General features: G+C 39.6%; 1 protein-coding gene across 11 annotated transcripts in view; it reads right to left on the bottom strand.

The window, feature by feature from the left end:
• The window catches only part of B3GALT1 (beta-1,3-galactosyltransferase 1), a 331,813-nt gene that overhangs the window by 210,538 nt on the left and 93,500 nt on the right, over positions 1 to 27,775 (bottom strand). For 9 of the 11 annotated variants that reach the window (XR_005660357.1, XM_007671187.3, XM_029072023.2 and 6 more), the window contains exon 2: positions 13,833 to 13,917. The exons of 1 other annotated variant lie outside the window; for it this stretch is intronic. The gene's annotated coding sequence lies outside the window, so the exon portion shown is untranslated. Of the gene's footprint in view, positions 1 to 13,832; positions 13,918 to 18,063; positions 18,079 to 27,775 lie in introns of those variants that run through there. One more of the 11 variants, XM_007671189.3, reaches the window with a different exon arrangement.

The raw sequence follows: 27,775 nt of genomic DNA, 5'->3' as shown, positions 1-27,775 counted from the left end.
TGATTGACTGGCCTAGTGTTCATGGGTTAGACTTAGCGATTTTAATAAATTTGGAGGGGGAGTGAGGTAAGTGGTATATGTATGCTTTTTCTGTTGCCCTCACACGATCAGGAGGCAGGACAGCCCAATCACTGTTAAAAGCAGATAGGTAATCAGAAAAAAGTTTTACTTTAAGAATTTACAATAAAAAATAGGAGGATGTTCTTTACTTTAAGGAAGAATTTTTACAATCCCATATCTTTGGGGTTGAATCTGACCCAACTGCTTCTTGTTTTTAAGAAAATTACTCAAGATACTTAAGCATGCATCCTTGTAGCTTGGGTGGCATTTTGGCAATAAAATTAGTATGATTTAAGAAAAAAACATGGATTGCATTTCTCTTGAAATATGAGGGGATGCTTAGATGAACAGGTAGAGAGTTCTCATATGATGCCAAATGCTTAAAACATAAACATTTACTACTTTGAGCAAGTATAAGAATAGGCTGCGTTTTCCTAACTACTTGGAATACAAGACACAGCTGGTTAATATGCAGATAGCATCTGGTAAGTATATGTCTGATACATCAGCACTACCCTTGTGGATTAGTAAAACGTTATCCTAACCAAAAAGTGGTCCTTTAATATTAAACAACTGCAGTAATTTATCTAAATATACATCTACAGTTGGTAAAACACAATTTGGTAGAAGACTCACAACAATTAAAGAGTCATTTCTATAAATAATGGCCCTAACGGGGGCCTGTTTTTCAATTATTCACTGTACCCTGCAGATCTGGTCTACATAAAGTCAATTTCTGATATAAAGTCAATTTCAAGTGTGTAGCGCTAAGGGTAAAGTGATCTCCTGGTCCTCCCTGCCCACTTGAGGGCCCTTTAAATTTAAGAAGGGGAAGTTGTGCTTTCCAAGTCTGCCTGGGTTCTTTTACAAATGCCAAGGGCAAGGATATCATCTTTGGGGTACCCTGATAGGGGAAGATGAATAAACGTCAGACTCTCTCTGGAGTGAACCAAACAATTGAGTGGATATTTCAGCTGCCTAGAGCTGCACTGTTTCCAGGAGATTCACTACGAAGTTCAAGTTTGTTTGATGGTATTTGTTAAGCACTTACTACGTGTCACACATGGTTCTAAATGCTGGGGAAGGTAAAAGTCAGTTAGGTTGGACAAAATCCCTGTCTCGCATGGGTCTCACAGTCTTAACCGGGAAGGAGAACAGGTACTAAATCCCCATTTTACAGTTGAGAAAACTGAGGCACACAGAAGTCAAGTGATACCTCCAAGGTCACACAGCTGCAAGAGCAATTGGCAGAGCTGGGATTCAAATCCAGGTCCTCTGACTCCCAGGCCCGTGCTCCTTCCACTAGGCCCCTAGTGTAAATTAGTTAGCAATTCTCCATCTTTCCATGGTTTAGGAAACTCAGAATGAGGTGAAATGGAGAGAGGAGATGAGGGAGCTATGCAAAGTAGGTGCCTTGCAACATTATAAATGGTTGGTAAACTTGGTACCTCTTTAAGCCTCTAGCTTTACTGTTCTCATAGATGCAGTACCTGACAATGAAAAGTTCCCAGATCCAGGAGGTCTCAGGAATCCTGAACCTCTTTAACTTTGCCCTTCTCCTTTTACTATACCTCTCATCCTCTCAACTTCTCTTAGGTAAGTTTTCCCCAATGCCTCCCGTTCAATAATTCCATTCCTGCTCCTAAACCTCATTTCAAGCTGCAAACTAACACAGCCTTCTCAGCTCACCTTCATCCCTTCAGACTTACAGTTTCCAAAAATACCTTTCAGGATTCTCCAACTTACTGTTTTTGTAATAGAGATTTCCCCTCATAGACGCTGCTGCCTCCCCTCAGTAATCACGTATCACCACTCTTTACCCCCTTCACATGCACACAATGAAAATGTGTTGTTTAATCCATACGTTCCATGCTTGCTCATATATCTATACTGGAAACCCCTTTCACAAACTTTCAGAGGTCCCACTGCAGAAAATGACAGAATGTACACTCTATACCAGTTGAAAGTTTCATTTTAAGTTGTCTGCTGACTGGTGTATCGGTAAAAAGAATCTCTCTTCACCTTAATTAAATTAGATAATGCAATTCATGAGCTGTTTCAGGATCACTGCTCTTCTTACTCTAATGGAAATCAATGAAAAATAAGAGACTTATAAAGTAGGAGGCAAAACTGCACACTGACCTTCAGAAAAAACTCATGATTATTTGAACAGACAACTAACCTGGGCAGAATTGGTGACTAGCAGAATTTTTTGGAGTAAAATGATGTAACACGGGAGATAAGCTTGTCCTAAAAGGCTGAGTGTTGCCAACCACAAAAAAAGCTGTGACATTACTCATAATTTAACCTACATAGAAGATAGGGAACCCGGTTCCCACAGGTTAGAAATGGGGTAGTTCTTCTAGAGCAAGACTTCTATAAGAGTGACACCAAGAGGCAGAAGCATAAATCAGCACTAGCTATTTGAGGTAAGCAAATGCTACAGCCCGAAAGGACCATTTTTATACAGGATGAATTGTTATTCATGCTTTGGTTTTATTAGCTATACTCACACCAAACGCTGATAAAAATCTCACAGTCCATGTAATCTTGGATCCTTAAAGAGGAAATATATATAATATATATATATATATATATACACACACTAAATCAATGGTATTTTTTGAGCACTAACTGTGTGCAGAGCACTAAGTACCTGGGAGAGTACAACGCAACATAGTTGGCAGACACATTCCCTGCCCAAAACATGCAAAATATATATGCACAACAAATGTTTGTATGCATCCACTTCTTTCTCTAAGAGACTGTAAGCTTGTTATGGGCAGGAAACTTACCTGCTAATTCTGTTGTACTCTCCCAAGTGCTGCAGGTAGAAAGTGCTCAATAAATACCATTGATTGATTGACGGCAGTACTTTTGGGGCTGATCTGTGTACATGGGTGTGGCTGAGGAGATCAATGAGAAACTGGCAAAGTGTTTTGCTCCTTATACATAGAAAGGTCACCCTTCGTGTGTGGTTACATTTGCTGCCCTGCACTGCCTGGCATCATTTCCATTTGTCTCTTGGTATCAAGTCCTTCCTGCAGTCTATGCTTTTAAAGCATCTCCATGTTCCTGATCACAAAGTTGGGCAGAGATTCTAAAAGGTTTTAAATCCACTGTTGTCGGATAGCCACGAAAGAAAATAGGATTTTTTTTTAACTACTGAAACCCAGTATTGGGATACTCCGTTCTCATTTATTAAAAAGAATAAGCTATTATACAGTAAGGTTTAAAATGTACAAACATTTGTATGTTTGAAGTTGTATCCACCGGAAAACCATTAAAGGAGAGTTTGCTTCTTCCCATAAAGTTGATGGAGATGAGCTTTCCCGCTGCCACTACACTCATGGGGTTGAAACATTTTTTCAGGAAAATGAAAGTCTGGCAATGCCTAGTGGAATGTTTCATCCAGGAAAATCATCTTGTCTCATTTCATAGAGCCTGAAAGGGAATAGGCTCGCCATCAGGAAAACCAGGTGGTGTGGGCAGAGAAACATCATACTAAAAGTGGAAAATAAGGCACGTAGTCTTGGCACTGCCCCGCCGTCTGCTGCTCATGTCCATCACACACATCACCATCACCACTACCAGGCTTTAAGTGAGTGAATGGCTGGGGATATGGATGATGAATTCTACAGCACTAGCTCTGTATACTCTAACCTGCTCTACAATCTGAAATCTCCTGCCTTCAGGTTGGCTTCATGTCCCTCCAACACTCTGAATGTGTCAAAACCTGAACTCAACAATCTCCTAAACCTTTTCCTTCTAATTTACCTATTGCTGTAGGTAACCACCTCGTCTTAACATGCATGGAAGCTTGCAACGTTGGGGTCCTCTTTGACTCCATTCTTCTTGACCTTTCACATTTAGCTGTTCTCTACATCCTGTTTTTCATCTCTAATTCTACAAAGATTCATCCTTTCTTTCCACCTTTAAGACCATCACCCTGATTTGGGCCGTCTCTCTTCCTTAAGACTTCAGTCTCTCCCTCATAGCTGTATTCATCTTCTTAAAATGTCATTTGGAACACTTTACCTCCTCAAAAATCTCCAGCGGCTCGCCATTTCTTCTGACATAAAACAAAACTCTCAATCTTTTCCTTCAAAGCTCTCCGTCAGTTTTGTCCACCTTGCTTATCTGCTCTCTCTTCCTACCACACTTCAGCTCACACTCTTTGCTCCCCACAAGCAAACCTTCTAATCCTACCTTGCTCACGACTCTTGTCTCAGTCTCACTGCTTAAATCTTTCTTCACTCCATGGCACTCCTTCCCCATTCAAGTGCACCAAAACACACACCTCCTTCCTTCAAAGCCTTCTAGAAAATCCACCACTTAAATCTTGTCATCCCTTCACTTTATTACTCATGCATGCAGCTGTTTAATTGCCTACCTTGGATTTTATCATTTAAATGATGGCCTTACTCGTATCCTATTGTTACTGAAGTCCAATTCTTTCCTTGATTAGACTGCAAGCACCTCTCCTGGGGCAACAGTATCTTTTACTTCTAAAGTAAATCCCAAGCACCTAGCAAAGCACTGACTGCAGTAGGTGCTCAATAATTAATGATATAATAATATGATATTAATGATAGTAGAAATCCTTGCAAGCTGATATCTTTTAAGATCCAATCTGCAAGTAGGGGTATTTCTTCATCTCTATTGAAAAGTTTCTTCTTCCTTATGATATCCTGAGGCCAGATAATGCCACAATTTCTGGGGTTCCTTTAGGCCACTGTGTAAGTCAAAATGACTTTGTTACTTTCTCTGATATAAACAAAATGAAGATTTCTACCCACTGTCATGTATACGCATATATTGTATACACATATACACAAATACATAGATATTCATTGAATTTTTTTTTCATATCTGAAGACAAAACTGACGGTGAGGTATCATACTCTAGAAAGCTATTGAATTTTCCCAGGAAAATAAACAATTGCAAAAAATGTAAATACTAAGATAAGAAATAATAATATTAACGATGTTGGTATTTGTTAAGCACTTTCTATGTGCCAAGCACTGTTCTAAGCATGAAAACGAATATAAATATTCAATGGTACTAAACTTCAATGTGGGTGACTTCTTTGCATTTTGTAAAGACAAAGCAATAAAGAGCAACACAACTTTGTTGATGCTATAATCTTTTTATATAATAAGTTTTTTAAGTGTTGAATTTATGTTTCATAACAATTGCATAATTTATCAACTGATGCCGCAATTTGGTAAAGCTAGGCTAAGTAATACTATTCAGTGTAATATAAGATCAGAATTTTTTGTACACATTGACTTAATTATAAGGACAACATGAAGATACAACAATATATAAACTGAAATGTTTACATCTATATGTTACGGTCCTTATTTGCAGTGGAAAACAGTTCTCTAGAAGTTGGAGATAGGTTTCAAAATACAGTAAGACCATATAAGCCAATTACTATTACTTATAGCAATCACATTTGCTCTAATCTATTAAATATTTGAGATGTAAATTTAACAAAGGTGACAAATTCTAAGAAAAATGCAGGTGTCGAGATGAGTAGAAATATTGTATGGGTGAATACAGTAGAGGAGCAGCATGGCCTAGTGGAAAGAACACAAGGCTGAGAAGCAGATTTGGGTTCTACTTCTAGGTGATCCTGGGTAAGTCATCTCTGTCCCTCAGTTACCTCATCTATAAAATGGGCATTAAATATCTGTTCTCCTTCTCGCTTAGACTGTGAGCTGGGATTGTGTCCAACCCCAGCACTTAGCACACAGTAATCACTTAACAAATACTATGATTATATTAAGAAAAAAATATACAAAACCTGATTGGTTTATGGCCATCCTACCCTGCAAGAATGGTCCTAGAGATGAATAACCTTTATAGGAAATAAAGAGGGAGGAGGATGGCATTATCTACTCCTAAATACACTGAAAAAGACCCTCACTAATTTCTGTAAAAAGGAGACAATTTCTTCTTAACAATAAGATAACTTCATTTACTATGCTTATTATCATTACTTTGACTGCTGACCCAATCTAAAACACAGTGGCCCTAACTACTTCAGATTAATTACAGCTCAAACCAAGACTGTGCTGAGGACATTGGATTTAGCTAAGATATATTGGTCCTCTTTCCCAGCTAAAACAGTCCTCATAAATGAACTCTACCCTTCTGGTCTGGAGAGGACTGAGTCATGTTCTCATTGCTCACTGGGTAGAAGACCATAATCACTATGTCAAGATTTGGAAAGTAATAAATCTGCTGTAGGGGGTGGAAATGTAATGCATCTGCTTTAGCATCTGCTTTACGCTATAGAAATATGTATCCAAAAAAGCCCTGCAATGAGTCACAAGAGTGCAGCTCTTGTCTCACAGGCAAATGAAATCCCAACATTCAGGGTTCCTTGGTAACTGCACAAATGAGGAACAATTTATACTTTGGCCACTAGAGTCTCCTTAAGGGAGACCAAGATGGAGACCCTTCTCTGAGGTTCAATTTTGTTTTTGCCAGGAAAGGTTCTTCAGAAACTCTTTATATTGTTTCTATCACTCCTCACCATCAGGAAAAATGACCTGGAAAGTGCCTTTGGGAATATGACATACCTGGGTGTCAGAAAACAAAACCCCCAAATTGCTACACATTCCCAGAAGACAGGAGCACCTCAATAGAAATGTTTTCAGTGGATAGGGAAGGAAATATTTATGTCACTCTGCCTCTTTTATAGCCTACAAAGTCCTAGGAGGGAAGTAGGGAGGCCTAGTGGGAAGAGTACAGGCCTGGGAGTCAGAGGACCTAGGTTCTAATCCCAGATGCACCAGTTAACTGTGGAATTACCTTGGGTAAGTCACTTAACTTCTCTGTGCCTCAGTCTTCTCATCTGCAAAAGGGGATTCAATACCTGTTCTCTCTCCTCCTTAGACTGTGAGGCCTTGTGATACTTGATTATTTTGTATCTTTCCCAGCATTTAGTACAGGGCTTGGCACATAGTAAGCGCTTAACAAGTACCAAAATTATTACAACAATGAGCAACAAGAGTCAACAAGCCAAGATATCAACATTCAGTAAAGTACAATAATGGATCTTGGAGGTGGGAGTCCTCATTCATTCAATCATATTAATTGAGGACTTAGTGTGCAAAGTACTGTACTAAGCGCTTGAGAGAGTACAACATTACAATGGAACAGACCTCCCACTGTTCTAGGTAAACAGTCCTTACAGATGAGGAAACTGAGGCAGAGAAAAGTTAAGTGATTTGCCTGAGGTTGTGGCAGGCAAGTGCCAGAGTCTGACCCCAACCCTGTGCTCTTTCCTAGGCCACAGAGCCTCCTCTTGCAAATATAATTTTAAAATATCCTAAGTGTAAGCAGGAATCTGTGCCTCTGTAGAAGATTGAACTCTTGAATGAATCAATATTTTTCAGGTTTTCAACAACCATAAACCAGTGCTGGTTATTAAAGTGATATGCAATCTGTGCATGTCCTCAATTCTAACCTACACATGGCATGTAAGCTTAATGTTCAAAAATAAGAAAGTACTTCAGTGCAAAGACAAAGGCATTTAAATTACAACAGGTACAGTTAGTCCGGTGGTATTCTTAATCTAATTGGCATTCCACTTCCTACTTCAGACGCATAAAATAACAATTCTGAAAGCTGTCAGCTTTGAAAAATACTTTTTAAAGTTTTCATCAAACTCCATTTTATTTTTACAATTCAACCAGGCAAATGAATACTGTGTGCCCATTTGTGTTTTCTTTATTCACTGGTAAATTTGATGGGGTTTTTTTGCTTTCAATTTTGAATGAAGAAAATGATGGATTAGCATTTTAAGGCATAGAGAATTTTACCCCAAAAGATGGACATACAGAAGTATCTAGGTACCTCACTGGCCAGTAATCCTTTTTATTGGATTAGCCATCCTTCATTTTTAAAATAACAACTTGGAAAAGATATACAAGTGCAGTCTCCTATCTACATCCAAAGGATTTAGTTATAGGCCCATCTACCTCAGTATATCAAATTAGAATTGGCAGCTAATATTGAAAGATATGCACCTCTACAGCACCTAGTGCTTCTGTCTTCTGTTCTGGGTTGTAAAGACAACAGTACCTTGATTGGCCTAAAATTAAAAAATATTAAACAATTCATACAAATTGGTGTGACTTGGGCAGACAACGTTCCCAGAGCCGTCGAGATACAGAAAGGGTAGGTGATTGTCCGAAGACAGCAGAGTAAGGCAATGGAAGAGACAAGGATTTTAACCTGCTGCTTGCTCTGAGTTTGACTGCAGGTTTCTGAAAGGTGTTCTTTGTACTTTTCAAAGAAAGCGTTTATTAATTGAGTGACTTGGATGGGTTGTAGTTGAGTGGAGTATTTTTAGATGACTTCTCAAAAACTACTCTCTCCTTAAAAGCATATGGTAGTTGGGAGCCCAATTAACTTTTAGAATCTCTCCCAGTAAAAACTTCTGGTGATTACACTGCTCTGCAAACAGGAAGAGCTCAATAAGTACCACTGATTACTTAATTATTATTTGGTTCATCTACTCCCCATGTGTGTATGCACACACATGCACACACACACACACACACACACATATAATATTGGTATTTGTTAAGCGCTTACTATGTGCCGAGCACTGTTCTAAGCGCTGGGGTAGACACAGGGGAATGAGGTTGTCCCACGTGGGGCTCACAGTCTTAATCCCCATTTTACAGATGAGGGAACTGAGGCACCGAGAAATGAAGTGACTTGCCCAAAGTCACACAGCTGACAAGTGGCCGAGCCAGAATTCGAACCCATGACATCTGACTCCAAAGCCTGTGCTCTTTCCACTGAGCCACGCTGCTTCTCTAATGTACATATATGTGTAAATATATACATACACACATATATTTTTTGTTGTTGGGGTTGGGAAAGGGAAGAGAGTAACATTATACTTCCTGATAATCTTTGAGATTCTTGAATGAAAAGCTATAACTTTCCATGTTTTTAAAGTAGAATTACTATTATTTCAAGAAATCGAAGGAATACAATTCATACATGCATTTTCCCAGATACAGAAATTAAGCATTCCATACTTGATGCCTCAGAATGACTAATTTGATTGAAAGCATAGAAAATTCTTCCATTTGGAACTATACTACTTCCAGCCTTTCCAGATTTCCAGTTAGATATGCCAATTTAAGCCTTCCTCTTCTTGCTGAAATATGCCACTTATTCTATAGCAGAAATCTCCCTGCTCAGGCCTACCTTTAAATCTGCTATTACCAAATATCACACAGAGCTCTAAAGATAGGTATCTGGTACTTTTTTCTCCATCTTTTCAATAAATGAAAACGCACTGAGCTTATTTTCACATTATCTATTCTGATCCCTTGGAAAAAAAAACGTGACCATCCCTGGCAATTACTGAAATGTAGACTCACAATTTCAAAACTCGCAATAATATGAAAATAGTGAGATTAAATATTAAACAGGAGTATGATGTGCAATTAAAATTTTACATTTGCAAAGAAATTCTTCAAGCATGAACATGGTGGAAGAGAGGACGAAAAGACAGGTTTAGAAAAAATAAGTTCTCACTATGATGCAGTGGCTATGTTACAGATTTCCTCTAACCAGAAGCTGAAGAACCAATTGAAAGGGCAAGCGTAAAAGCAGGTTCACAATAAACCTCATACAAACCTAGTGGCCTAAAATTATCCTTTCCTCCTTTGTTGAATGTTTTTACATTTTTTATTTTGCAGTGGCAAAGCCTCTTCCCCCTCCTTACTTGCAGTTTCCCCTCCTCAAAAATCCATTTTCCCTTTGCCTTTAAGTGCATTCGTTTTAGAATAGAATTTTCACATAGCAGGCAAGATATAAAAAGGATTCTGCTCAGCTAGCACCAGGCTAGCTGAGCAGCCAAGCCGACTACACTGATTTTAGCAATCCCTGGCTTCTGAACGCTATTAAGTTGCTGACAGCAGGGTCCCAAGACACTGCAAAATGCTCTGTATTTTAATTCCTACTGAGTTTTTTAAATGTCTAATAAAAGGGATGTTACAGGGTGAATATCAAAACTGACAGGCCCCAAACTTCATCTTATCTTAATGACATTACACTGATGCTAAACTGCCCTCATGAACCCAGAAAATCACATCAGTATCTTCAACCAAGGGTTCCAACACTGATAAAATGCACACTTCTCAGCTGTCTGACCTGAAAAGGACAACAAACATCAGGCCAGAGACTTTCTCCAAGTTGGGAATACTTCAGTGTCACCTCCCTAAAGCATCTGGAGACTTTTAGTCTTTTACTCGATTTCAAAATTAAACCTGTTTACAAAAGCAAAGTCAGCACATGGGTGAAATCTACAGTCTCAAATCAACTCTGCCTATCAACTAGAAGATGCTGCTCTCCCTTGCATAAGCTGATATTGCTACTTGCATCTTAGAATTCTGCTGTAAACATCTGTCTGTCCCATGAGAGCTTAAATTCCCTGTGATACAAGAATGTGTCTTGTGCTACTGGCGTACTTTTCCAAGTGGTTGGTACTCTGACTCATATGGTAGGTACTCAATATCAGTAGCATTTACTGAATGCTTACTCTTCAGAGCTCTGAACTAAGTAGTTGAGATAGTGCAATACAACACAGTTGGTAGATTCGTTGCCTGCCCATAAGGAACTTACAGATTAGAGAGGGAGGCAAATGTTTATATAAAAAGCAAATCTGTACATAAGTGTTGTGGGGCTGAGAGTCGGTTAAATATCAAGTGCTTTCATTCATTCATTCAATCATTTATTCAGTGGAAAGTACAATTCAGCAATAGAGACAATCTCTGCCCACACCGGGCTTACGGTCTAGAATGGGGGAGACAGACATCAAAACAAGTAAACAGGCATCAATATAAATAGAATTATAGATATAAACAAATATACATAAGGGCTGTGGGGTCCAGGGAGGGCAAAGGGAATGAGTAGAGGTGACGCGGAAGGGAAGGGAAGCTGAGGAAAAGGTGGGCTTAATCTGGGAAGGTCTCTTGGAAAGGGGGGGAAAGAGTGATTGGCAGATTTGAGGAGGGAGGGCGTTACAGGCCAGAGATAGGACGTAGGCTAGGGGCGACGGTGGGACAGGTGAGCGGCACAGTGAGAAGTTAACACCAGTGTGTGGGCTTGGACGTAGAAGGAGAGAAGGAAGGTGAGATAAAAAGGGGCAAGGGGATGGAGAACTTTGAAGCCAATAGTGAGGAGTTTTTGTTTGATATGGAGGTTGACAGGCAACCACTGGAGATTTTTGAGGAGGAGGTGACATGCCCAGAACGTTTCTGTAGAAAGATAATTGAGGCAGTAGAGTGAAGTATGGACTGAAGTGGGGAAAGACAGGAGGTTGGGAGGTCGAAAAGGAGGCTGATGCAGTAATCCAGTCGGAGTAAGATGAGTATTGTATTAATGTGGTAGTGGTTTGGATGGAGAAGGAAAGGGCAGATCTTGGCAATGTTGTGAAGGTGAGACAGGCAGGATTTGGTGACAGATTGGATATGCGGGGTGCTTAAAGGGTAAACGGCATTACTAGCACTACTGGTATTTGACATGCCTACAATCTGTCTTTTATTATCTGCTGTGATATCCCACCATGCCCCTGACCATGCCTTCTTCTGTAGTCAATCTAAACTGCGTAGCATTCCTTGCACATAGTTCTTCTCTTTCCATACCAATTACCTTGTCATTTCTTCCCCCCGCAGCCCCCTCCCCTGTATGGATACCCTCCTTCTTCCTTTTCACTAAATTAAGACCTATAGCTCCTTTAAAACACTTCTAAATGCACCTACTTCTCCTCCATGAAGCCTTCCTGAATTAATCCTATGTAACTCCAGTCATGTTAATAACATGTTTTTTCTTTTTTTTTTTCCATTTCTGCAGATGCAATTTGTTCAAACTGGGCTCTTATGGCTTTTCAAATGATTTGGGATTTCTGTCATGGGCATTGTGGAATGCTTCTCAATCTACCCTTGTCCCATTTCACCATTACAGGACATGTTTTTCACTTTCTCCATTCGTCCCCAAATGCTAGCATGATATTTTTCATGGAAAAGATATTGAAATATTATCAATCAATTTATGATGCTTGCAGCTGGAAGTCCTGAGAATTATTACTTTGCTATAGTCTGGCTTTTAAAAAAAAAAGTCAGTGCTCTTTAAATGCTTCAATGAATTTGGATTTTACATTATTCCATCACTTAACCTAAAATGACAGATGAGTCCGTGTTATATTTCAAGAGCCCTTTTTATCCCTATCTCCATTCCCTTAAATATATGTTAAATTAAAAAACAAACTATATACATCCATTCCTACTTAACTCCAGAAATGTAGTCCAAAAAAGCTTGGCTATGGCCTTAAATGTTACCCCAAACTCTCAGCACTGTTCCAAGTGGCTCCTTTCCATGGATTAGAAACATCTTTAGATTCTCTCAAAAGAAAAGGCATGTGTCGGTGTTCTCGGGGCTTGGTTCACAGTTCGTTACAGCACCAGTTTTAAATCTGGCCTCAAACCACTGAAAAGATTCTAAAACATCCTCCCGTAGAATTTACCAGTGTCCCTATACTATGTGCACTTTATAAACCTCCTCCTTGATTTATGATGAAATTTTTTCAGGTAATGATAAGCAGCATGGACTCGTAGGAAAAGCATATGGCTGAGAGTCAGAGACCTAGGTTCTAAAACCTATTTCCACAAATCACCAGCTGTGTGACCTTGGGAAAATAGCTTAACTTCTATGTGCCTCAGTCTGTGAAATGGAAATTCAAGATCTGTTCTTCCTCCTACATAGACTGTGAGCCCCATGTGGGATAAGAACTGTGTCCAAACTAATTTTTTGTATATACTTCAGTGCTTGACACATAGTAAGCACTAAATACCATTTAATGAGTGCCAAATGGGTGCAATGCTCTGGATTGAGTGCTTGGGAGAAAGTACAACAGACACACAAAGCGTGTTCCCTGTCCACAACTCTAATGGAGCAAACCCCGTCCCCCATGCTTCCCTCACCCTTGCCCCTAATGACCTGGCCACCTACTTTGAGAAAAATCAAAAGTATCAGGTATCATCTCCCTAAAATCCCCCCTGCCTCTCCCCTGCTTCTTCAACTCTCCTATCTTTCCCAGGAGTACCTCAAGAAGAGAGCTCCTGCCTTCTCTTAAAATCCACCCTCACCACCTGTACATCCCCTTTGCACTTTGTACAGTGCTCTGCACACAGTAAGTGCTCAATAAATATGACTGACTGAACATTAGTATAGTATTTGTTTGCCAAAAGGTCATTTCTACAGTTAGGGAGCTACATGTTAATTAATAAATGATGATGTTTAAGAACACTCCAAATTGCTACTGAAGTTATTGCTGAATGACAGTCTATAGGATAACTTTGCCACTCAAATATGGACCTGTTGAACAATTTACCTCACTGCTGTATAAAAAGGATTCTGAAAATAGAGACAGCCAAAGGAGAAGGATGCTGTGGGCACAAAAATCAAATTGCATGGATTAAACTTCTCCCACTGAAAAAGTACTCCTAAAAACTGTGATCCATATATACGCATGAGGAAAAAAGCATTTTAATATATTTTAAAACATATTAGAAACTAGCTTCACTTTGAATGTATAAAGCATAATTAAGAAAAATTAGTAACCAAATCTGGTCCTCTCTCCATTGTCCAATGAGCCTTAGCTAGAAGTCGTATTCCTTTATCCATTAAATTGGAAAAAATGACACACATAAATTAGAATAAAAATAATTACCTTAAATGAAAATTTCTCTTCTCCCAATCTTCTCCCCTGTCTTCAGACAATCCCTCTGCTAGGGTGATCAGTTTGTGGAGTTTGTCTAATACAAACAGCAACAAGAAGAAAACATAAATATTATAATGCTGAAGAGAAAAAATAAATCCCTTGGTAGTCCCTAGGACTACTTTGCTGTGCAAGATTTCAAAAATGGCTTGATATTCCATTTGCTATTTCATGTAGCTTTTCCACATCAACTCCCATTGAGCTAGAGTACAAAAATAAGTCAGGATGTTTTAATGATTTATTTGTTGGGAAGGAAGGGGTTCTGTTCGTCTGACTTAAGGTATTTATCGTCTACTATACAATCCTGTGGAGATCCCTGCTTTCCCTATTACCAATTCTTATTCATTTCCTATTGTCTTTCTCCGGAGGAATTTAGGTCTGTCTCTCCTTTACCTTTTTTATTTTTCTTGGCTCGCAACATTTCACGTCTGCCTCATTAGCAATGTCACGGGTTTTCCTGGAAAAACTGGGAGTGTTTGTTTTAGATGTATACCTGTCTGCATCTCCTCAAAGAAATGTTTTATTGCTTTCCCATACTGTGGGATAAAACTAACACATTTTAGTCCCTAATCTCCTGTGCCTAATTTTTTTCTGATCTAAAAATGTCTACCAGAGCACTAAGTACCTCATCAGACCTGTAACAATGCTGACCCAACCCAGTGAAAAACTGCTCACTGCCAACATTCCCTGTAAAATGGTTTTCTAGCAATGCAGAGTTACAGGCATCCTTTCCCAAGGCTACCAAGGAAAATAAGCTGGCTCTGGCAGTCGATCATAGACTGATCTAATGCTATGAATCCATTTTTCACTGGCTCTGCTTGGCAGGGCTCCTTCCTCCAGCCTTTAAATCTACACATTTGGTTGGATTAAAAAAAATCATAGAAATGAAATTCAAAAGGCGATTGTTGATGGGGCCTCCTAATCACAGGTTTCCAGCTCAGAATCCCCCGATATCTCTGAAGCTCATTGGAAATCTGTCTGGTCCCTAGAAACTGAGCTGAAATAAAGCTACGCACACTCACGAAATGGAGTAAAAACAAAGTAAAGTGGTTTTTTCTGTGGATGTACCCTAATCCCTGACAGGTGTCACACTTTTTTCCCCTTGGAGTGCAGAAGAGTTTATGAGGTTCACACAGCATAACCAACTCATCTCAGTGACAGAGGAAGCATTAGATGATACTTCTACATACCCAACAAACTTTGGGAAGAAGGATTACTTTCTGTCTACTCCCTTTTTCAGAATTAACAGGTCATATCCTATTAAAATCCAGGGCCTAGCATCCTCATAGATTCAGCGAAGGTATTGGCCCATGTCTCAAAAATGGAGTCCGTCAGGAGCTTTTGTATTCAAAGTGGTCACCTGCCATCTTGCCCAATGAAGCAGCATTTTACAATGATCTACCTCACTTAGGGATAGTCGGTTTGAATGATATTTGGGGTTCTTCCCCCAACTCTGACAGTAACTCTGATACTGAATCCTCCTTGAGAACCACAATGTGTTCAATGGTCCTTTGTCCAGAATGTCAACCACAGCTGGGAAGGTAGGTGCAGCTGATCCTGGTAGCTCTACTGCCAGAGAAAAATTTGAAAGCTTGCCCTGCAACAAACAGCACACATACTCAGTACAACTCCAAGCCATTGACAGGTGCAATATTTCACACACCAACAGCCAAATTACACCCAGGAGCAAAGTAGAATCCCTTCAAAGAAACTCTCTCTCCCTTGAGTGAAGTCTAGTGGGATTCAACAGTTAAGCACTCAGGGCATCAATTATTATTATTATGGTATTTAAGTGCTTATTAAGTGTCAAGCATTGTTCTAAGATCTGGTGTAGATGCAAGTTAATTAGGTTGGACACAGTTCCTGTACCACATGGATCTCACAGTCTAAATAGTAGGGAGAAGAGTCATGGAATCCCCATTTTATAGTTAAAGAAACTTAGGCCCAGAGAAGTTAAGTGACTTGCCCATGAATAAACAGCAAGCATGTGGCAAAGCCAGGATTAAAACTCACATTCCCTGACTCATGCTCTTTCTACTAGGCTATGCTGCTTCTCTAATATTGCTTCTACTAGACATGAGCTGCCTCTCTACCTTTGGTTTCAAACTCCATCATCTGACCTATTTTACTGGAAAAAGAGAGGAACCACTTAAAAATAATAATACTTAGTAAACTCTTCCTATGTCCCAGTACTAGATTATGCACAACATAATCAGAATGAACAAGATAAAGAAGTCAAAGATGTTGGTATTTGTTAAGTGCTTACTATGTGCCGAGCACTGTTCTAAGCGCTGGGGTAGACACAGGGGAATCAGGTTGTCCCACGTAGGGCTCACAGTCTTAATCCCCATTTTACAGATGAGGTAACTGAGGCACCGAGAAGTTAAGTGACTTGCCCAAAGTCACACAGCTAAGTGGCTGAGCTGGGATTCGAACCCATGACCTCCAACTCCAAAGCCCGTGCTCTTTCCACTGAGCCACGCTGCTTCTCAGATGAATAGCATGTTATGTATTATCCTAATAGGACAACCTACAATTGATTCCCAAGGGATATGATAAATAGTTCTTCCAAAACCTCCAGATTTGGGAGTTGTATCCTGGCATGGCTTGAAAATGGAATTTAAGGAACAAATGTCACGGATTATTTGAAGTTCCAAGTTTGGGCCCAAGATGGAAGCACTTTATTTCTTCTTCACTGGTTTGCATTTAGTCTCAGTCACTAGTGGAGAATAACCTTTACTGATAAATGACCTTTACCTTTCAGGTTTAAACAGCACTAAAATCATGATACCATTTGGACCCAATATGAGCCCAATCACTTTGGAGAGTGGTGACTTATTTGCATTAGATTCCACTAGTGTGGTGTTGCTGTTTCATCCTTGGTTTCATTTGTGCTTCCAATAGACTTCTAAATGTTTGTTTCTATCATTCTGAAAGGAACTTTCCGTCTAAAGCCTCCTGAACTGCTGTCAGAGGATTAGGTTGCAGCCTTCCCTTATCTTTATACACTGGCTTGCTGTGAGCAAACATAATATAGAGGAAGAAAAAAAAGTTTTGAGCTGAACAATCCGGTATAATTCAAAAACACTTGCCTTAAAAAGAATTAGGCAGCCGCCTCACCCAGGGGAGTCCAAATCTACTCAAGGAAAAACACTGAAAGATTGTAGTTACTGTTGACCTAGTTGAGAAGTTATCCTAACTCCCCTGATTTTGGCAGACATCTTTATCGAAAAAGTTCCTTGTATTAACTTCAACCCACTCCTTCACATCTTATGTCCGGACTATCCATCTTTTCGTCCCAGTAAATGTATCTTTCAAATGCCAAAAGCTTTGTTTCAATTCTAGAGAGGTCCCCAAAGAGTTGGCAAGAGGAATAAGTTGAGGACCTGGATCTTTTCCAGAAGGTCTACACATATTGGGAGTGTGCTGCTTTTTTCTTCTTAGTTGTTTTTGTTCAAATTATCTGTGTTCACAACATTTGGTTATTCTTTCATTTTAATTATCAGGCTCTAATCTTTTTGGAATCGTAACAAAAATTATTAAGCACGATGTAGTTATAATCAGCCTAAATCAAAAACTGGAAACAAAAAAGCCTTGAATTTTACTTTCACAGTTAACTGACACCAGAAATAGCCGGATCATCAATATTTGAGTATTCAAAGAGTAGACCTATAAAAAAATGAAACAACCTCTGCCCTCTTTACATATTTATTTTCTAGGAAGATGATATAAAGACAAATGAGGTAAGATGTTTTTCATATATAAAAAAGTAGCCAGATTCTACTTAACTCAATTGATCATTTTGTTTGACTGAATTAATTTCCTGGGTGAGGGATCACTTCATTTCTCCCTCACCTCCCACCAAGATAGAACTGTACTTTACTTTCACTTAATAAGGGAGTCTTAGGGTAGGAGATTAATAAAGAGAATAAATGAGGAGTAAGAATAAGGGCTCTCAGGCATTTTCTACTCAGTCGTCACACCCAAGGCTAGAAAAGAATTACAAATAAAAATCTTTGATTTTTTGTTTTTTGTTTGGGGGAAAGAAACAGCCTACAAGTGGGAGGTATGTTCTGGATATTGAAGAAAATTCATTTTTGACCCAACTGATCATTCACTACTGCTGCTTTCTAAAAGCTAAAGTCCTGAATTTTTTTTTAAATGGTACTTGTTAAGTGTTTACTATGTGCCAAGCACTAAGTGTTAGGGTAGGTAGAAGCTAATTAGGTTTGACACAGTCCCTGTCCTGCACGGGGCTCACAATTTAAGTAGGAGGGAGAACAGGTATTTAATTCCCATTTTACAGTTGAGGAAACTGAGGCACAGAGAAGTTAAAAGACTTGTCCAAGGTCACACAGTAAGCAATTGGCAGAGCTGGGATAAGGTCTTCTGACTCCCAGACCCGTGATCTTTACAGGCTGCTTCTCAGAGTTCTTCAAGCTGGGATGCCACAAAAACCCAACATGAAGTACAGACCCGCCTCACCCCTCCACTGCCCCCCAAGTGTTGCTCCCTGGTAGTAGGACGACCCAACTACTCAGTCAAGCCTCCAGCACCACTCCAAGTTGCTGTTAAACTGGGGAGGAGAACAAAGGGGGCTTCAGAAGAGAAAACGGGTTGGGAGAAACTCTGCCCTCACTCCCGCATAGCATTCCCAAGCCCCTATTTGTTGGGGTTGGAGGCTGGAGTTCAGCTGCTGCTGCCCGCTCCCTGCCCCAAGCATTTGGGGATCCACTCTTATCAGGGAAGCTGGGATTCTCCCAGCTGCCATGGGCTTTTGGGTAGGAACAGAGTTATTTGGTATATGGCTACTGGCAGTGTTCAAAGTAAACAATCTCCTTTTTCAAAACAAATATTTAAAATCCCAGAGCCATTCCTTAGTTCTAACAAACACTTAACTCTAATGACTAATTTTAACTAGAATCAGTGTAAAATAAATTATTAGAGTTAGAATATAAAGTGTAAAAAGCAACTTGATTTTCTGCACAAATGCAATATGCAAGAAAAAGCAACAATCCACAACCACCAAACCTCACTTAATCCATAGCTTCAGACACTGCCCTTCCCAAACAATTTACCACAACAGTTCACAAATGGCAAATCTGATATATTTGGATGTCATCTTCTTTCCATTCCTCTTGCCACTTCTTCAGTTGCAGCAAAGCTCAGCAAAGTGACGGCCAAAAAACGGGCAGCAGGAAGGAAAGAGGAGAGTATCAGAGGCTTGGGTCATCCAGCTTGGATAAGCTATCCCCAAATATCAGCGTTGTCTGCAGATCTGTTATGGTAATTTGAAAGGAGTACTCCTCTCATTAATGATCTGGAATTTTTTAAAGATGAACAGCTGGGAAACACATTTGGCCACAGAACTCGACTGTTTGAGTTAGAATGATCACTTTGCTATGGTAGAGGATCAGCATGGCATATTGGAAAGAGCACAGGCCAGGTAGTCGGCAGGCCTGGGTTCTAAATCCAGCTTTGACACTTGTCTGCTGCGTGAACTGCAGCAAGCCACTTCACTTCTCTGTGCCTCAGTTACCTCAAATGTAAAATGGGAATTAAAGCTCAGCGTGGCTCAGTGGAAAGAGCCCGAGCTTGGGAGTCAGAGGTCATGGGTTCAAATTCCTGCTCTGCCACTTGTCAGCTGTGTGACTGTGGGCAAGTCACTTCACTTCTCTGTGCCTCAGTTACCTCATCTGTCAAATGGGGATTAACTGTGAGCCTCACGTGGGGCAGCCTTTCATTCATTCAATAGTATTTATTGAGCGCTTACTATGTGCAGAGCACTGTACTAAGCGCTTGGAATGAACAAGTTGGCAACAGATAGAGACAGTCCCTGCCGTTTGACGGGCTTACAGGCTAATTGGGGGAGACAGACAAGAACAATGGCAATAGAGTCAATGGGAAGAACATCTCGTAAAAACAATGGCAACTAAATAGAATCAGGGCGATGTACATTTCATTAACAAAATAAATAGGGTAATGATTACCCTGTATCTACCCTAGCACTTAGAACAGTGCTCTGCACATAGTAAGTGCTTAACAAATACCAACATTATTATTATTATTAGCTGTGAGGCCCATGTGGACAAGGACTGTCTCTAACCTAATTAGCTTGTATCTACCGCAGTGCTTGGTGCAGTGCCTGGCATATAGTAAGTGCTTAACAAATAATATATAAAAACTCTCTTTGACTTAAGTACATGAGTAATATGTCCCTGGTGCCCAAAAGGTTGGACAGGTTGAAAATAGAAATTGTATTTTTGTATGTACTGTTCATCACAGATACACTGAAAAATGGGGTTAATATTTTCTCTGCAATGGCCATTCACAGTAGAATCAGTAATGGTTACTATTCATTTTTCTTAAAAATGAACTGGGTGACAATTTCCATAAAATTGTCTAGCAACTTAATATAGAGATTAAAACTGCGATATTTTACAGTTTTACTAAAGCATTTCTCTTCAAACTAATTTTTACAACTTTATTGAGTCTTGTTACATTATTCTTCCCCTTTCAGTTTACCTCATCATCCAACTAATTCTCATTCTTGGGATATTCTTGTAACTGATTTCTTCATTGCTGTTTCTCATGTTCATTCTTTGCTTGCCTGAAAAAATGGAGGTGTTGCCAGAATCTTGGGAGGAGTACAGCTTGTTTCCCAGATGCTTGTTAAGCTATCCTATGATCTATGAACCGGTAGCCTGAAATTTAATTCATGTCACTACAGCAAGGACTTCACCTGCAATTTTTCAATTTCCATCATCTGCTAGATCTGCACCATAACTCCTACTGGATGCCCTCAATTTTTCACTATCACTAGCTCCAACTTTAACCTTTTACAGCACTTTGTTTTATGACAGTTTTTTAAACAGCTGAATTAGAACTTTGAAAAGTTCTTCTATTAAAAAAAAAATCGCTAAACCCCAAAGTTGACATTACTGATGATGCACATTATTCGTGTGAAGATGTGGTTAAAATGGCCTACGCTTACCCAAAGCCTCTTCCATACAGTCCACGTCTGGCAGCACTGTGTGCTGGTTTGTGACTGCAGCAACCCTGGGAGCATCCAATGCTATTTGAGACTCTCCTTTTGGCTTGGGATGTGCCCAAAACCTCACTCATGATTTCCACCTACCGTCTTGGTTAATTTTTTGCTATTGTTTCCCCAGATATCTGCACCCACCACTTTTGCTGTGTCTGCTCAGGACAGATGCATTTTCAAAAGATTTCTGTAGAAAATTCCATTTTTAAAAAAATTTGAAATCTGCATGGGGCAAACAATGTTGGCATTGAACTAAAACTGGAAGAGCTTGCCCCATCTGACAGGATTAATGCATCTCAAGACAAACCCCACTAATCCCATTTCCCTGCCTGCCCTGGGAAATCAACATCACATACCTTCCTGAGTAATGGCCTACAGTTCCAGAAGCAGAAAGTAAGCTTCCCAGCATCCTGAGAAGCAGCTGTCTACTGGCTGACAATCTCAACATAGCCCACCTCACTAGCAACAGAGCACTGGCTGAGATGGCATAAAAAGTACCTCAGCAAACCCGGTATTAACAGATGCTTGGGTCTAGGCAGTGTCTGGATAAATAGAAGTCCAGATATTCTAGAGAGAGCTGGCATGTGGGTTTATAGAGTGGGTTTATAGAGTTGGTATATAAATACCACCATTATTATAGAGTCACCTGTAAATCCCTCCAGCTGCATTCTGAGGTCTCTGTGTTCTTGGTCTTACCCCCAGGACAAATAAAAAAGATGGCACAAGGAGGATACATGCTTCCCCTTCCCCTGGAGAGGCCAGCGAGCTTGCTCCCCAGACCATCATCATACATCTGCACAGAGAGCCAAAAGGCTCTGCATATGGGGACCAAAGCAGTCTGGATAAACAGAAGATCAAGTGTGGCTATATTGCACAATCAAGTCTGGTTGACATTCCATTTGTAAAAACACATGGAGTAGATGAATGTCTTTTCATCTTCTACGAATCTGTCCTTTTGGCGGTAGGTAGAGGTTTAGCCTAGTCATAATTTTCAAACATTTCTATTGGCTGCCCTTTTTGCAACCTCAACTCAACACACCATGCATTTTCTCAAATATTTTAACCCATGAAATCGTGTTGTCACACACCTGGGGAATCACTACATTCCAGGACTTCATCATTGAGGACCTTATTTTGTGCTCTCTACTTTGCCAGACTGAGCCCCATGTGGGACATGGACTGTGTCCAACCTAATTGCCTTGTATCTAACCCAGTGCTTGGCACATAGTAAATACTTAACAAATACCATGAAAAAGGGCTTGGTACAGTGCTTGGGACCCAGTAAGTGCTCAATAAATACTACTGATTAAATATTTATTCCATATTTTCCCTTAACAGGAATGTAACAATAGGAGATGAGCCCTAAAAAGCAGCAATGCAGCAGAGCATCCAGGACACTGAGATGTGTTTCCTCAGGCACTTTCTTCAATCAGGGCTTATTATTCTAACCAAGGAATCTAGTAGCAGCAGCAAGAGTCACTGATTTAACTATGATTTGACTACGTCCCACATAGTTTTCTTCTAGCCTACTGAAGAACTTGACTATCCCTCTTTTCCTGGGTTGTGACAAGCCTAGATGGAGCCATGTTGTTCCCCACTGGAAAAACAGCATCACCCTCATCTGTGCTCAAGCATTTAGTACAGTGCTTTGTACATAGTAAGCACTCAATAAATATGATTGATTTTCACAATTTCACACACCTCAAGTCACATCGATACAACATTCATCTCTAGCATGTGCACATTTATAACTGTCCAAAGTTCTTGAATATCTAATTGTAGAGTCAATTATTCTGATTGCTACATTTGTCACCTCAGTTAGAGTTTAAGCTCCTTATGGCCACAAAATACGTTTTTATGTTTCTGAAGTATTTTCCCAATTGCTTACTGGGCACTCAAATAAAGTAACTACTACAGTCAACAACAGTTCGGTCCCTAATATGTGTAGAAAATTCTATAAAGCTTTACTAGGACTAGCAGCAGGACCTAGGGGATAGAAGACAGGCCTGGGAGTCAGAAGGACCTGGGTTCTAATCCCAGGTTCACCACTTGTCTGCTGTGTGACTTTGGGCAAATCACTTAACTTCTCTGGGCCTAGGTTACCTACCAGAGCTTAGTACAATGCCTGGCAGATAGTAAACACTTAATTCCACAATTAAATAATATAAAGAAAAGATGTCATCTATGCCTATATTATATTTAAAATTTTGCCACAGATCAACTCAAGAATAAGTTGAGGTGCCAATTTTTTAAGGGTAGTTGCTAAGTTCTTACTATGTGCCAGGTAGTATATTAAGTGCTGGGGTAGATTCAAGATTATCAGGTTGGACACAGTCCTTATTATACATGGGGCTCACAGTTTTAATCCCCATTTTACAGATGAGGAAACTGGCATAGATAAATTAAGTACCTTGCCCATGTTCACATGGCAGACCAACATTGGAGTCAGGATTAGAACTCAGGTCCTCTAACACCCAGGCCTGAGCTCTTGTCACTAGGCCACCTGCTTCTCAGTGGGAGAGCTCAAAATAAAACGAGTAACTCAAGCCTATAGCAAGTCAAAGAACTCTTCAGAACAGGATCTTATATCAAGGGATTTTCATGCCTCAGGAAAAGCAACTTCAGGGAAGTTGTTCATTACAGAAATAAAAAAAAGCCTGAGTAAGAAAAGTATCACACTGAGCTTTTTGGGTTTTTTTTTGTTTTTTGTGGGTTTTTTTATATAATAAGAACATAACCCTACTCCTTGGAGAGTACTGTGCTGATATGGCGATAAACACAATCAAATGTGTACATTATGGGTTTTCCTATTAGCGGAGTTCACATTCATTTATTTAACCTCTCCATGCTTCAATAGTTTTGTTTATGTTATAGATTGAAATTCGTTAGGAGTCAGACAGGGTCTTTTCTCATAGCACCTACCAGATCCTCATGCACACAGGAGGCTTTCAAATCAATAAGTGTTCACACTGTGGTCATTCATGAAAACACCTCACTCCCTGAACATGTTTACGTATAGCATGAGTAATCTTTGGTGAACTTGGAATTGTTCTACACTCATAGGCTGCAGCAGGTGACGGTTTCCACCTAGCATTTAAGGTTGCATCTTCTCCAAGAGGCCTTTCTTGATTAAGCCTTCTTTTCCCCGGCTCCCTCTCCCTTCTTTGTCAATCAGTGGTATTTGAGTACTGTAGTAACATGCAGAGCACTGCACAAAGTGCTTGAGAGAGCATTAGCAGACTTGTTCCCTGCCCATAATAAGATTACAATCTATAGGAGGAGAAAGACATATTAATATAAGTAATTTTTAAAATATAGTTTAAAGATATGTACTTAAGTGTTGTACATAAAGATATATACATAAGTCACCTATGCACTTGGATCTGTGACCTTCTGGCAACAGAAAATTCTGTTTTATTCTACTTTCCCGAGCATTTAGTACAGTGCTCTGCAAACAGTAAGTACTCAAATACCATTGATTGATAATACTCTACAATTAAGGCAGCTTAATGCTTTCCACTACTGAAAACAAACGGGCCAGAAACCCTGTCTTATTTCACTTCACCAAAACAGAAAACTAAGGCTCCACAAAGTGACTAATGATATCATAAGCTTCACCTATCCACGCTTAAAGCTGCAAAAAGAGAAAGGGAAGTTGATTTTGGAATATGCCTCTGGCCTTCTGGAAACACAATTCATCAGGCTATGGATAGCATTACAAATGAAAGTACTCCTATCAATAATAATAATAATAGTGAAGGTCTTTATTAAGTGCTTCCTCTGTACTAAGCACTGGGGCCCATACAAAACCATTACATCTCAGACTCTAAGAGGGAGAGAGGACAGGATTCTTATTCCCATCTTACAGATAAAGAAACTGAGGCACAGAGAAATTCAATAACTTGTTCAAGTTTCCCAGACCCAAGCTTTTTCCACTAGGGTATGCTTCTGATCACTGAGGCATATATCCAGTAGCTTCTGCCTGTTAATCATTTCAGTTTCACATGCTAGAAGCCATGCTAAAGATCGAGATCTACTTTCCTGAACCTGAGTGATGTTATACCTAAACGTAAGGTCCTGTGTCAGTCTGTACCAGAGAAACACCAAAGAATTTCATTGGCAGTAACCACTGGAAAGCTCTGAGAGATATGCAGTCCACAGTGTCCAAAAAGCACATGATTCAAGAAGCAAAGCTTAACCTTTGTGGGGCTGGAAGTCAGAATATGACCCATAATGGGTCATCAAAGCCCCAGACCAAGTAATCAGCCTACAAAATGATGGTCAGATCTAACCTCCCACGGGGCCAGAAGCTGTAATAGACATATAATATCACCTCTGGCTTCTTAGGTACTAACCCAGTCACACCTACGAACCATAATTGCCATTAAATGGAGAAACAAAACTGCTAACATTGAGCTCTTGAAATGTAGCCAGACGACTACCATTGAAGGAATGCTCCACACAACTCCACTAGAATGAATTATGAAGAGAGTGGAAGGCAGCATTACATCCAGTAGCTTTCATTTGACTAGTTACATGGGTCAAGTGCAGGCAGAGAAAACACTTTAGGAACCACTGAAACAATCAGAAAAAAAGATATGGGCCACTGACATGGGAGCTGACCGCTCTAGTTGGAAAGGATAACTCTTTTGAGCAGGCTTCAAGGGAGGATCTGAGGTTTAAGAAGCAAAGTCACAAATGACACACAACTCTGCAAGAGGAATCGTAACTCAAGTCCAAAAGACAGTCGTGATGTACAAAGGGTGGAAGGGAAGTTGGTCACTTAATCTTTTTAACTTTAGACTTATACAGATCACTGTCAGTAATGTCATCTTTGAATATAATGCACAGCTCTGTCTACATGGCAGGGAAGTTTATTCCAATGGCTAAGTAACAAGTTACTATTTGTATCAAATTCAGGGAGAAATCTCAATTGACTTGAAGTTTCTAACAGACATGCGTAACGTGCTAATTAATTAGGAGGCTTTGTTTTAAAATAAAAGCCCTTGGGCTCTCACTGTGAGACCTATGGAGAAAGTAAAAATGTTCCTAACCTCATTTATCCAGCACTCAGATGATCTATTCTTAGCATTCTCCCCCACTCCCTCAGAGAAGAATGAGGTAAAATCACAATATAATGCATCCTAAAGGTTGGTACCAATATCAAAAATATTTCCCGAGTACCTGTGAATAGAATTTACGTCCCAACTTAAGTCTACCAATACACGACCCATCCTACTTTCAAAGCCTTCCGGGAAAATTACTTGCCTAGAAGTCCCCAAATAATTCCCATCTCCCAAGTCACTTAATATGGATACTGATTATAGCCTATTTTTCATTTCTGTCTATATTTCTCCACTTGTTCCCATATGTCTATAATTAGTATCTAAATATTATTTATTGACTAGGAACTTGGAAAACATACAGAAGAAGCAAAAACAACACTATCCTGTTCTTTCAAGTGCTTACAATAGAATCAAACAAAACATACAAACTTCCCTGCCTCAAACTAGAAGAGTGTCTGTTTTTCATCCTATCTCTCGAATCACTCCTCCTCACCCTTCAGTAATATTACCACTTTACTTGCGTAATTCCTCTATTTGTTCATCCAAAGCGCCTTCATCTCAGTTACCTCATTTATGTTCTCACAATATTCCTGTGAGCAAGAAGGGAGGTGCATAATTTTTCTCTCTCTTTTACAGGAAAGGAAACTGAGGCCCACAGAGATTTGACTTACCCAAAGTTACACGACAGGGTAGTAGCTGGTTGACCTGCCACTAATAATAACGATGCTATTTGTTAAGTGCTTACTATGTGCCAAGTATTGTACTAAACACTGGGGTGAATACAAGCAAATCAGGTTGGACATAGTCCCTGTTCCACATGGGGCTCATAGACTTCAATCCCCATTTCTCAGATGAGGTAACAGGCACAGAGAAGAAGTGACCTGCCCAAGGTCACACAGCAGACAACTGATTTTGAATCCAGGTCCTTAGGACTCCCAGGCTAATGCTCTTTCCACTAAAGTTATTGCTATTTATTTCAGATTCACCAAGAAGGGCCTGATAGTCTCAGTGAAAGAGAAAACAGATATCCAATCCCAATTTTACAGATGAAAAAACTGAGGTACAGAAAAGTGAAATGTCTTGCCCAAAGTTACACAGCAGGCAAGTGGTGGAGTCAGGATTAGAACCCAGACCCTCTTGACTCCCAAATTCATGCTCTTTCCAATGAGGCATTAGGCTTACTCATTTGCACATATACACTTAAAAGCAAGCACAAGTTTTCATTGTGAAACAACATCTGAGCAACTTACATGCTGAAGTGAACTCTTCACCTTATGGACATAGCTGTTAATTAGATATGGATTCCATTGCAAAACAGAAATTGTGGAATATTCTTTTATAGCCTGAACAGATCACTAGCATATATTAAGCTAGTCTCATAGTGAGAAAAATACATCCCTCTTAAAGTTGTTAAATGCTGTTCTTTGTTTAGATTCACAAACATATTTCTAAATATAATATTAGAGAAGTAAAAACTGTGTTATTTAGTTTGAGTTTTCAGCTATTGTAGTGATTTATTCAATACTGAGCCTCAGATGAAAAACCAAACAATATGTTTGGTTTCTTTTGGCTCAACTCTAACACATTCAGTCTCAAGTTACTATTTTTGCCAGAGTTTCATTTTATTACACTGACAGAAGTGAAAAAGATTTTTCATCTGTAAGAGCGTTCTATATTGCTATAGTGTTTCAAGAACATATTTTGTTGTACTTGGCAAAATGCTAAGATCATGTGTAAAGCTGGATTAAAAAAATGATGTGCAGATGCCATTAAAAACATACACC

This window comes from Ornithorhynchus anatinus, chromosome 9 (assembly GCF_004115215.2).
Source record: "Ornithorhynchus anatinus isolate Pmale09 chromosome 9, mOrnAna1.pri.v4, whole genome shotgun sequence".
NCBI classification, from domain to species: Eukaryota; Metazoa; Chordata; class Mammalia; order Monotremata; family Ornithorhynchidae; genus Ornithorhynchus; species Ornithorhynchus anatinus.
Note: the sequence above shows the minus strand (reverse complement) of the source record. Positions and strands in the feature narration are given on the sequence as shown.